The sequence below is a fragment of the Olea europaea genome, unplaced genomic scaffold, assembly GCF_002742605.1.
Source record: "Olea europaea var. sylvestris unplaced genomic scaffold, O_europaea_v1 scaffold1725, whole genome shotgun sequence".
NCBI lineage: Eukaryota > Viridiplantae > Streptophyta > Magnoliopsida > Lamiales > Oleaceae > Olea > Olea europaea.
In genome coordinates, this window is record NW_019234950.1 from 115,251 (window position 1) to 128,012 (window position 12,762).

Here is a 12,762-nt window from a genome sequence, read left to right on the forward strand (position 1 = left end):
ATAAAGAGCAAAAATAGAGCTTGTTGGAGTGCATATAATTTTCTACTCTCTTAATTTATAGATGTTCTTTATAAATAAAGAGTCTCTTGAAAATACTTCAATATATGCATTTTAAAGTTAACAAATCTGACAATTTTTTCCTTCTACAAAAATTAAAATACAATCAAATATATTGACTTGACAAAAAATAAATAACTAATTACATGAACTAAGAAATATAAGATTTTATTGTGACTTATAAGATTGCAGCAAATAGTTCAAAGCAATTAGACTAAGTTTATAGGCTTAAATACTAACAGCAAATTAAACACAGTTGGGAAACAAAACAAAACAATAAAATAAATATACGGAATCACGTTTGAGTCGCGAAGTAATCATTCCATATTTATGTAAAAATTTGATCCATTTGAGTTGTTTGACTAGCATCAATTTTTATTATTTAAACTTCACTTAATTCATGCACATCTTCAAATACCATATTATCTGATAAATATTGAGCAAAAAGACAATCCAAAACGTGCACAAATGATATCTTCCACCTCAATAAAGGACAAAAAATCAATGCATGTTTAGATATCCAAAATCAACAAGGTAAAATTGATTTAAACTATTGCTCAAGACGTAATACAATTAAAAATTTTGAGAATTCCTTTGAAGTATTAGAATATAACTCTCCATGGTATTGATGCTTTTGTAATTGTGATAATAAGTACTCGAGAATCATTAGCTGTAGTTCCCATCCAGCATACACAAAGATGAATTTAATATCAAATCACATGTCATCATCACATTTTGTGTTATATTAATTTTCCATACACTAAAGTTGTTTGTCTCGATAGGGGTGTCCAAGCAAAAATATATGTCCTACTATTGTGCCTACATAATCATGTAATGTGATAGCAAATGAGAATTTATTTGTAATACCTCGAACTTCACGTTACACATTTTGCCAATATGATTAATGTATTTCATGCTATTTACAATGTCATTTTGCATCAATTTTTCCCAATTGCTTTCTCTTAAAACAGTGTATTCGATTATTGAGGTTTTAAGATTTTAGTCTTTAACTCCTTGATCTAGATGGTGAATTTTACATTGAGATATGATGGAGATTAGGTTAATCTAAATGTTTCTTGGTAAGCAATGAGTATATTGAAAATATCGAAATAAGTATCGACAAAGCTTCAAGTTTTCCATTCAGTTGATCAAGGTAACCTTAAATCCTAGATGGGTGATTGCCACATTAAGAGCATGAGACATGAAGCAACATGATCAAAATGTAATAAAATAAGGTTTATATTATGTTATAAATATTGATGTGCAAATCATTGAAGTCGGTCGAGAATCGGGTTTCAATCGAGTAAGTAAATAAATGAACGTTTAAGGAATTAGCTCTACAAAATATATGTACACACACACACACACACACACACACACACACACACACATATATATATATATATATATATATATATATATATATATTGTTGAAAGGAGCCACCTCATGCTTAACACTTGTTAACTTGGTTGCATCCCACATTTTCTTAACCTTAAGCAAGAGTGACGCCCCCATCCCCTTTAAGACTCCATATACACCTCCTCCTACCAACATGTTTAGCCTTTCAAGTTATCCCCAATTGACCACCAGTAGAAAGAGAGAGCAAAAAGGAACAGAGAAAAGCAGAAACAAGGAGCTAAAAATTGAATTTCTAGATAGGTAAGTTTAGCTCACGGTTTTGAAGGTTGTTTTCATTGTCTTTGAGTGTATTATTATTGCAAAATAGTGAAAATTGTTGGAGATATATTAAGTGAAACAAGTAAGGATAGAAATTGCATAGTTGCTGGATTCTACCTATTCAACCCTTGATTTTGGATGATAGTTAGATATTAACTTATATCTATCAATATGAATATTTTTAGATGCAAGCAAGAAGTGTAGAAATGATTTTTATGGCCTGGAATCTTATTGGTCGTATACTAATACAATGAAAATCAAAAATAGTCACAAGGAAACTGCCTGGTTTGGTGTTGTGAACAAAGGACTATTTTTAAGCTGAAAACCCTTCATTTGTCACAACTTTATGACATGATTACCTTCACATACACGTTATAGAAGTGTGGTAAAAGTTTGGAAGTCGTTGGATATATTTAAGGGAATGAAAAGGATTGGAAAAATAATTGGACGGTGATGGAAAATTGTAAAGAGATTTAGTCCATTTGTAAGTTTAATGTAGTTTCAACCTTTACATATTTATTAATTATCTCTTGGGCCTAGAAAATAGATTCTAAGGAGTATAGGTTGTTGACAACAATTGGATGATGTTGACATTCATAATTGGACTCAAGAAATAACGAGATTTATGGGACTAGTTTGTAACGCCATCGGTAACTAGAAATGATGATGTCGTCTAAGTTTTTGGCGTGAATGGATGTATTTTGGGATTGTGTGTGTTAATATTATTAAATTGAGGATTGTGTTTAATATTAAATGGTAATACAGGTGGTTTTTCGACTTTAGGTGAAAAAAGAAAAATGATCTACACTCTGTAGAAAGATCACACACAAAGGCAAGAAGATAAGTAAAAATCCATGCGCAACTACGATGCAAGAACATAATATTTGTGAGATAGTAATGTTGGAACATTTACATAGCTTTAATAACAAGTTCATTGTATATCATATGATGGTTATAATTATTGAGTATGTGGTTTCAGAACATATTGACTTCAATGTTGATTAAGCATGTCATTCACGAACATTTGCATAAGCATATGATGCACGACATATGTCCATGGTTGAAAATCTGACATGAACAATATGATTTTAAAATTGAGTTTTACCTCATAATGTCTTGTTTACTAGGGCATTGAGGCATCCTCGTGTAATATATTTTAGCATCGCATGTGATATTTTATGTATGATTATGATTGCAAAGGTAAATAGGGGATGGGCCTTTGGTGATCACGGGAGGGTAGACCATTCGACTGTGCCCTTGTGACGTTATGATTAGTTTTGCTTCCAGATGGAATACTTCTTGGATGATCATATGGGCAATTAGAGGATGGGTCTCTAGTGCTCACAAGAGGATTGTCCACTCGTCAATATCGATTTCATATTGGTCATTTGATTATTGATTATAGATATTAATAATGATAGTGTAAAGCTCTATCTGGTGCATAATATGTGGGTCAAGGGCCCAATGAAAGATTTCAAACGAAATTAGTTTTAGTTGACTTTGAAGAGTACTTGAATATGATGCATCATTAGCATAATGTTTGAAATAAATGGCACAGTGTCATATATTATTGTTACTCGTACTCATGACATGCATGATTTTTGTTTACTGAGCGTTGACTTATGTAATTCTTGCATTGTAGGTGAGCATGGGACATTATATAGAGGTCAAGACTAGTTGTGGAGCTCTTACGGGATTTCGGAGTTCGATGTACATGGATGATGACCTGTAGGGTTATCTTGTGGACTAATGTTTTGGTCTTATAATCTGTTGTATTATATTTGGAGAATTTTGTGCTGTACATATGACTTTTGAAATGGCAAGGTAGATGCTTTTGGAATCCTTAAAATAAATATGTTGGATTTCGATTATACAGTATCTGATCATAACATACCATATGTACATTATAGGCGACCAAGTGAGAATATAAAAGGACCTTTTTGTGAAGATGCTTATTTCATTTTATCTTTAAAAAAATGTGGAAAATCCTGTGTCCAAGTTAAGTCATCAATATCATTTCTACACAGGATAATGTATGGTTATCTATATATTTGGGGTGTGATCTTACTGCACTAAAATAAGAATATTATTTATTAAGCTAAAAAACCTAACCTTAGATTAAGGATATTTGCGTAAGAGATATTCATGTACGTTTAGGCTTGTTGGGCGGATCTTTGTGCCCAATGAAGAAAAAGTCTGTAAAACTTGCTTATCATTTGATATGCATGATTGGAATGTTGAAACCGATCAATAGTAACGTTATATTATGTAGTGTACCCTATACGGTAGCATGTAGCATCATAAGTTTGGTTTCCTCATTCCTCGTACTAATTGTAGATGAATATTACACTATAAATGTTTCAAGTTTTTCATCTTTATTGATCTTGAGTTCTTACATCGACATTTGTTATGTGCATATCATCATGTCGATGAATATTTGTAACTTTTTCATCATCATGATGTTCTACATGTACATGCACTCCCTTGCACAAAAAATTATCTTCCAACGTCTTTATTCCTCTAGTGTTGGAGAAAACTTAGTTTGCCTATATTTCTGGTGTCAATATAAAACCAATAGCAGCATTACTAACGAACATTCGTTCTTTAACAAACATTTAACATGTCTACAATACAACATATTTAACCTAGTTGATCTTGGTGTAAAATAAACGAGTTATAAGATAGAAAACAACCTAAGTGAAAATGTCAATCTTCACTATTTCCTACAAGTTTTGTCTAGGCATTTTGGTGATATTTAACTATTGTTGGTGATAATAGTATGTAGTATCTAATTTTATTGCAAGGTAACTATAAATGTCAATTTAGGTTTCTTCCAATACAAGTCTATCAAAGTCTCTCAATCTTCCTTTCAGTGATCAAATAACTTTAGTTGCGGTATTGATTGACCCAAAAGAATACAAAGGCAAGGTATTAGCACAAATTGAATCTGCAACTCATAAAGACTATATAACCCACCATCACATTTGATGATGATGATCTACAACTCGGTTCTTATATGCACAATAGACCACAATATATTATTGGTTATATCTGAGGATGTAATATAAATTGTATGATGATTGATTGTAGGTTTATTGTAAATATCATGCCAATTAAGACAATAAAGAAGATTGGAAGCAATATTAGTGATTTGTCCAAGAGCAAGATCACAACTTAAGAATTCAAATAGAGAGGCCAACGAACTATTGTCATGATTCGCCTAAAGCTACAAATAGGAGAGTTAATTTCATTAGCTCTCTTCCATGTCATCGTTACTAAAATGTCCTACGAACTACTTCTTAAAAGTCAAAATGTGTTTGGCCGTATGAAACTGGAGTGGTACCTTCAACTCAACATTATGCATCAAACATAGTCGAGATGGAGAAGTCAAATGTGTGGTAACTTAATCCAAACTATTCCTCAAAGAAGAATCTAATTTTCTTATACTAATTTTTACATAGAAGGTGAAGAATGTCATTATGCAGGACTGTACATGTTCGAATTTGAAATTAAAAAAGATACAAATGATGATAACACTTCTAATATTACTCAACCTTATCAGTTTATTAAAGCAGTGGCGGATCCAACACCTGATGAGGGGGCGCAACCACGTGTGTTGGATACGCAGGATTTTACAGCGGATGCCAGGCCGCCAGGTGGAATTTACAGAGGCACCTGATGGAAAAAGGGGAGGAGAAAGGAAAATTGCTTTTTGGGGTTTTTTTTGTTTAAGTTTTAGGCCTTTTTTGTGCCTCCTTCTTTTAAATGAAATGAGGCCCAAATCCCAATTCTAACCCACAATTAGTTAACAATCCAATTGAAAAAATAGATTTCATTTGCAATTTACAGACCTTTGTTCTTCCCTGTAAGGTTGTGATTGCGAACCCAACAAACAACGAACAACAAAACATTGACACTATGATTGCTGTCGTCGGCAACGAGGTGAATTAACCTCTTCGTCTCCACCAGACCGCTATTGTATCTAGGCTCCAGCTCTCCGTCTCTGACTATAACAATAACTGGTAAGTCCGATAGCCTATTTTTTTGTATGTTAGCTTATCTTATCTTGCTAGAGAGAGAGATTTTTTGGGATTGTGAGAATTGAGAAGTTGGTTAATATAGTGTTGGTAAGATGGGTACATTAATCTAATAAGCAGGTGTATAGTGTGTACAGAACTTTGAATATGACAGCATTAGGATAATTATTCCATTTTCATTTTTATATATATCCACGTTATTATTGATTGCGCATGGAAGGTGTCAGGAGATTGGATCAAATTTTGCTTGGACGGTGAGTGGCAGTGGCACCAAGTTTTTATTCCAACCTTTCATCATTAGAATGCGTCCTAAGGTTTTCCCAATAATATTTTATCTAAAAATTTATATTTCAGAGCATAAATTTATTTATTTTGAATTTAATGCAAGTTGTCAATTTTGATTGAGTGATGGTAAAACGAGAATTAACGCAGAAGAATAATGTGTAGAATTTAGAAGAAAGGTATAAAGTGACTGAGTGATACTGTAGACTGTGGTTTGTTTGTGAGAGAAGAAAATAGAATAATAAGATTTAAGAAGAGGGAAGAGAGAATGCCTTAAATAAGAAGGGGAAAGAGATAAAAAGGCAAATATTAGAATCACTTTGAATAAAAAATTTTAGTTGTGTAAATGGTCAATGATTAACAGTCAACGATTAAGGACTGCTTTAGCTGAAACTATGGCCCTAGACTCGCCATTGATTACAGGTAAATCAAAATTTACATGTAAAGATTTCTCCAAACGCTAACAATCTCAAATAGAACCAACAAATATTAAGGTATTAAAAAAAAGAGTTAACTCTTTTAATACCTAATCTTCCACAACTGTTTATGCCCTCGATCAACTTATAAGCAGCCCGAGAGAACATAAGTCTACCTCGAAATTTTCAACATTTGTTCCAAATGTATCAAAGCTCTCTATCTCTTACAAACAAGATATGTCTCTACTAAAGGGTTAAAGAGTCAAAACAAACTTTCAAAAAATGTTAATATATTTTGTACACTTATTGGGCTATTAAGCTAGGGTATTTGTTGTTGTTTTGAATGATTATAGCTTAACTATATGATAATATTGTTTGTTTGATCAAACTCAAGGCAAATTGATGGATTGGACAAAAAGAGTGAAAAGGGATGAAATTCAAAATTTGAGGACCAAATCGTAAACTTTTAATAGTTGATTTAGACCTAATATCGAGTATTGCAAGGTGGTTGAAAATTCAATTGGATTCAATTGAATGTTGAAGGATAAAATTCATGTAAACAAAGGATCACGATGAATAAGAATTAAAAGGTGGAGAATAAAATATGTATGCCACTGAAAAATATGTGAAGCGTGCACAAGGGAAAAAGTTGGTATATCGGCATCGACTCACCTCAAGATTAACCAAGAGCTACAAGTTTATGAAGCATGCATGCGGCTAAGATGTCGACGTGCGGGCAAATATACTCGGGGGAACTATTGCTCAATTACATGTTTTAATCAAAATTCTGCATGAATTGAGATTTAGACATGATTGTGACTAGATTTTTGGACTCTTATAAATACAGAATTTAGACAAAAATATTGGGAATCTCTCTCTAACATCTTAATACACATTCATATCATCAAATTCATCAAGAACAAGAAGTCAATTCACTACTTTTGTGAGAGAAGATCAATATCTTTTGAATTCATTCATGACCTAGTTGATGATTTTCAATTATTCTTCTTGTAATTTATGAAATCATGCTAGATTAGATCCGTTATTGTATTGGATGAAGATGAATCATATTGTTTATTTATTTTAATTCAAAACTAATAGTTTAGTTAATTCTTTCATTTCTTGGTTAATTTTGCATTCTCATTGAATTATATAGCTATGTAGCTAACAATCAAATAATTAGTTACTTATTGTAGTGTTAAAAAAATTCACAATAAGCTCAAATGAAAAAATTCACAATAAGCTCAAATGACTACAATATTAACATACAGAAAATAGATGTTAGGAGTAACATTGCATGTACAATCATATAAATGATCTAAAATTTAATGTATCCTAATTATTGGAATTCAAATTAGAAATAAAATCGGATCATGATTAGAATAGATTTATTTTATCTTAAAACAATTATATATCATAGCTTATCGATTGTCAAGAATGGACGAATAAGACTAGATTACATAATTAACAATTGAAGTAAATAACAATAGGCAAATTCTAAATTCAATGAAATCATCCATTTATTCATACAAATCTAATTTTTACATAATTCTTAGAGTAATTTAGCATAATTCTAAATCAAATCTCCTTTTTGTTATATACTTCGAATTCAATACAAGACTAGTAAACTTGAATCAAAATTTATTCTGTGTAGAACATACTCTATCTCATCACAACTATTACTTGTCAACGATCTCATAAGCTTATCAAATTATCACAAACAAGCTTTTAACATTGCTATCAGGGAATAAAGTATTTAATTTGAATTTATTAGTTTATATAAGATTCATTTTATTTTTTTTTTAATTTTGTTTCAGGCTAGTAATTACATAGATAATCCCTCCATTTTTTTTTTTAACACTTTGTGCAAGATTATGAAGAAATCGATCTCTTACCATTGAATCTCGACATCGAAAGAACTTTCAGATAATGAAAAAGAGAAAAGAGAGAAGCAAGAAAAATGACAAAAAATCAAAATCAAAATCAAATTCAGTTACAGTCAGATCCACCAGCACAGCCAGATCCACCAAGAACAGTTGCCTACGATGGTGAAATATTAGTAAGGGATTATGTAAATCTCAAACCTGCTCCTATGTGACCACCTAATATATATCCAACTTTTGGACATGTCAACTTCCACATTAGACCCGACATCATCAGTCTATTTCAAAATTATCACGACATTAAGTTCTCTAAAAAATCAACTAAAAATCTCCACGAACATATTCAAGCCTTCTTGATGATTTGCAAGGTGATCAACACGAAGGTAGTCAGTTGACGCTTTTTAACTGTGTCTATTCCCTCATACTTTAAAGGAAGGCGCACAAGAATAGTTAATCACACTACTTTCTAGGAACATCATTTCGTAGAATGATATGGTACAGAAATTCATTTGAAATTTTTCTCGCCTTCTCGAGTCCATTAAATCAAAAACGAACTCTATACATTCAAGCAGAAGGACCTCAATATCTATCCAGAAGCATGGAAATATTCAAAGACTACTTCAAAAAATACTACAATCTGAAAGTTCCTAAAAACATTAAGAAATCGTATTCTATTCAAACTTGTGACCTAAATACTATCAACGCAAGCAAGACGATCAATAAATGAATATACCTTTAAACAATACATTAGATATTTTTTTGAGAGAATTGCAAAAAATTCAGTCCATTTGAACTCATTTCTTATGTAACTTTAGTCCTTTATCTTCAAATAATTGTGATTAAGTCCTCTTCTATCTTAAATCAATATAGTTGACCCATGCAAATTTGAAAGTTTACAATTTAATCTCCAAACTTTTTAATTGTCGAATTAAATCTTGAAACTTATGAATTTTTACCGAATGCTCCATTAATACATCCAATTGAACTCTTGCAGTTCGATTAATTTTCAATTGCCTCAAATTAAGCTCCAAATTATCTCTTTCACATAAATTGTATCCAAGTTGGGGTTTTCCTATAATATACATAATTTATACAAATTAAGTAGATAATCGCTCAATTTATATATAATAAGAATAGAAACTCAAATAAGCACATAAAAGACACTTATCAAATATCCACAAACTTAAATTCTTATTCATCCTGAGTAATATTACCTACTAAATATACAAGCAAACAAATAAAAATATAAATGCATTAGATAACTTTACCGAACTTGCATCAAGTATTGAAATCGTTTGAAATTTTACAAAAGGCTTATAGTTGGAACGAAAAATAATTATTTACTCATTCAGTGCTCGATCAATATGTGTGTGTATAATCAATCTAATAATTATGAGCTTTTAAATTGATTGTTTCTTGACCTTTAATAGTCAAATATTTCCTCTCTCTCGTGGAATACACACCCTTAAACTTATTTTTCAATCACAAAATCGATGTGCATATTTAAGGTTGATTTTACAATAATCCCGCTAATGTTTTGTCGGGTTTCACCAATGAAAGTTACTATCTCAATATGTGATGATTTTCCTTAAGTTTTAATGTCTTAACCTCCAAGCTTCAACTAGGATAATAACCATCACCAAAAGTCTAAATTCGAAATTCAGTATCCAAGGTTTAGCCGGACAGAAACAATGATTATAGTTGTTTTGCCACTACTTCAACACATTTTGATGTATTTTTCTTTTCATTTGTTTTTATTGCGTCAAACCTTCTGCTTTTTGGGTCTTTTATTTGATTTTCGAAGATAATTTTCATTCTATATTGCAGGCAGTCTTCTTCCTTGATGGATCTTCTCCTAAACATAGGAGATAAATAAGGTTAGATTATTCAAGACTAGCTTCCCACAACAATGTAGGTAACTTTTTTCCTACGTGCCATGGCTTGAGCAATGCTTTTTATTTTTTTAGTAAGTAGTTAAAATCAAACCCCTAGTTTGATAGCTACCTACTTTCTACTTGTTAATCAATAATATTCCACACAAATATTCAACATGCACAAAATCAGCACATATATAAATAGCTCACAATATTGAATCAACCATTCCCAAGCTTATTCTTTCAATAGGCTAAGTGTACTGTATATTGTAATCTTAGTTTATCTCTAAGTTCATTCAACATATTCTATTAATGTAAGCAATTCAAAAGTACATAATATTTATTATGACTATCGTGCTCAATATAATAAGATCTCACATAAACAAATATCGAATTAGCAAAAATATTGTGTAACTTATTCACAATTGATGAAACACAAAAGTTTTCAAATAATCGGTAAAGCTATATATTTCAAATCTTTCAATTTTTATTTTTTTTTAAATCTCTCAAACAAGCAAATATAGTTACTAACTAATTTACTCCCTCAAACTTAAAATACAAATTGTTCTCAATATGTGCACTTCCTTCAATATCATTTCCTTGCTCGTTTTGTAAAATATTTTGTTACACCTGAAAATGAATAAGAAAAATAATTACCCATATACTCACTTGCAAGTTTATGTTAATTTAATTTGAAATAATTTTTTAATATTTATTTATTTTAATAAGAAAAAGAAATGAAACAAAGAAAGAAAGAAAAAAGTCAATTGTGTTTTTTTTAAAAACCGAATAAAGAAAAAAAAAAGGAAATTTGTTTTAACTATTTTTTTAGAGAAAGAAAAATAATAAAGAAAAGAAAAAAATAATTAAATATTTTTTTGGAGAAAAAAATGAATAAAGAAAAAGAAAGAAAGAATTTTTCTTTTCTTTCTTTTTTTTTTTTTTGGAGGGGGGGGAGGTTTTAACCGCTGGTTGCAAGCATGCTATTGGCCTGAGGCAAATAGGACTGCACACTGCCAATGACAGGATCAAGGATTGCAAATCCATAACTGACTACGAACAATGCAGACTTTTTGTTTAGAAAATTAGAAAAATATACATATATTTAAAATGTAATCCTAAATAATATAATAATAATAATAATAATAATAATAATAATTTAAGGTTAAGAATTGGGTTGCCTCCCATTAGTTATTGATTTATAGTTTCAAGCATGTGGACTGTGATATTTCATAAAACTTTGAATAGGGTTGTTTATCTTGCGTAGATTATCTTTGTACCATATTTTGTCCATCCTCCAAAATATTACTTTTTCGACTTGAATATGGCATAACTTGCCTAAATTGCTCGATTCAAACTTAATTAAAAGTACTTTGATCTCCTCATTGACTTTAAACCACAAATCAATGAAGTTGGAGGTTTGCATACTAATTTCACCTACATTGAATGCCACTAATTTGTTTGGCTCCTTTATAATTAGTTCCTCAATTTTTACATGTCCTTCTTCTCTTGTTGTTTCCTAGGGTTGAATGAGAAAGAGATCCTCCATAAATACTTGGCTCATCCATAAATTGCTCGATTCAAACTTAATTAAAAGTACTTTGATCTCCTCATTGACTTTAAACCACAAATCAATGAAGTTGGAGGTTTGCATACTAATTTCACCTACATTGAATGCCACTAATTTGTTTGGCTCCTTTATAATTAGTTCCTCAATTTTTACATGTCCTTCTTCTCTTGTTGTTTCCTAGGGTTGAATGAGAAAGAGATCCTCCATAAATACTTGGCTCATCCGGAATTATTTGATATTCAATCCTTTTATATTTTTGTATGGCTATGATATATCCTATAACAATGTCACCGTCATCATTTTCTTTTTCATATGGATCATTAAAGATATAGTTTTCCTTACTTCATCTGAAGTTGCCAAAAATAAGCAATTTTTAATATAATGCAATACACCACAATATTCACAAGTAGATTCCTTTTTTCATAAACAATAGATTTGATATGCGGGGGGCAGAGTTAGGATTTTAGTTCAGTGCGGGCAAAATTTTTTCAACACCAGACATCGAGGTTTTGGTCATAGATTTAATGATGATAAAAAAATAAAACGACAATACTAAAAAGATATAATTTATATACTATACTTGTTTCTTACGAGTTTTCATACTTTATATATTATACTTATTCCATTGCAATTCACAACCTCACAATGTAATATATAATATTTCCAAATTTCAACTTCCAAGTGACAGTGTAAGTGCAATTCACAACTTCATAATGCAATATATAATATTTCCAAATTTCAACTTCCAAGTGACAGTGTAAGCAACTTACAATTGCTTATTCGCAGAGAGCTAGAAGCAACAATGAACTAATCCACTGGAAGTCTATGCCAAAATCAATTGAAGAGCAACGTGTAGAAAGCGCTGCTTTGAGCAATTGAAGAACAAAACGCTAATATAAAAAAAAAAAAAACAAAAAATAAGGAAAAAAAATTTCAAAAATCACTGGTGGAAATTGAAGCTTTAC

General features: G+C 30.8%; 1 long non-coding RNA gene across 1 annotated transcript; it reads right to left on the minus strand.

Annotated features, from left to right (window-relative positions):
* Positions 1 to 10,606: 10,606 nt before the first annotated feature.
* LOC111377793 lies at positions 10,607 to 12,755 on the minus strand. The gene is made up of 2 exons (XR_002699779.1): positions 12,568 to 12,755; positions 10,607 to 10,857 (listed from the first exon to the last, which is right to left on the minus strand). It is a non-coding gene; the product is annotated as an uncharacterized LOC111377793 (long non-coding RNA).
* Between the last annotated feature and the right edge of the window lie 7 nt (positions 12,756 to 12,762).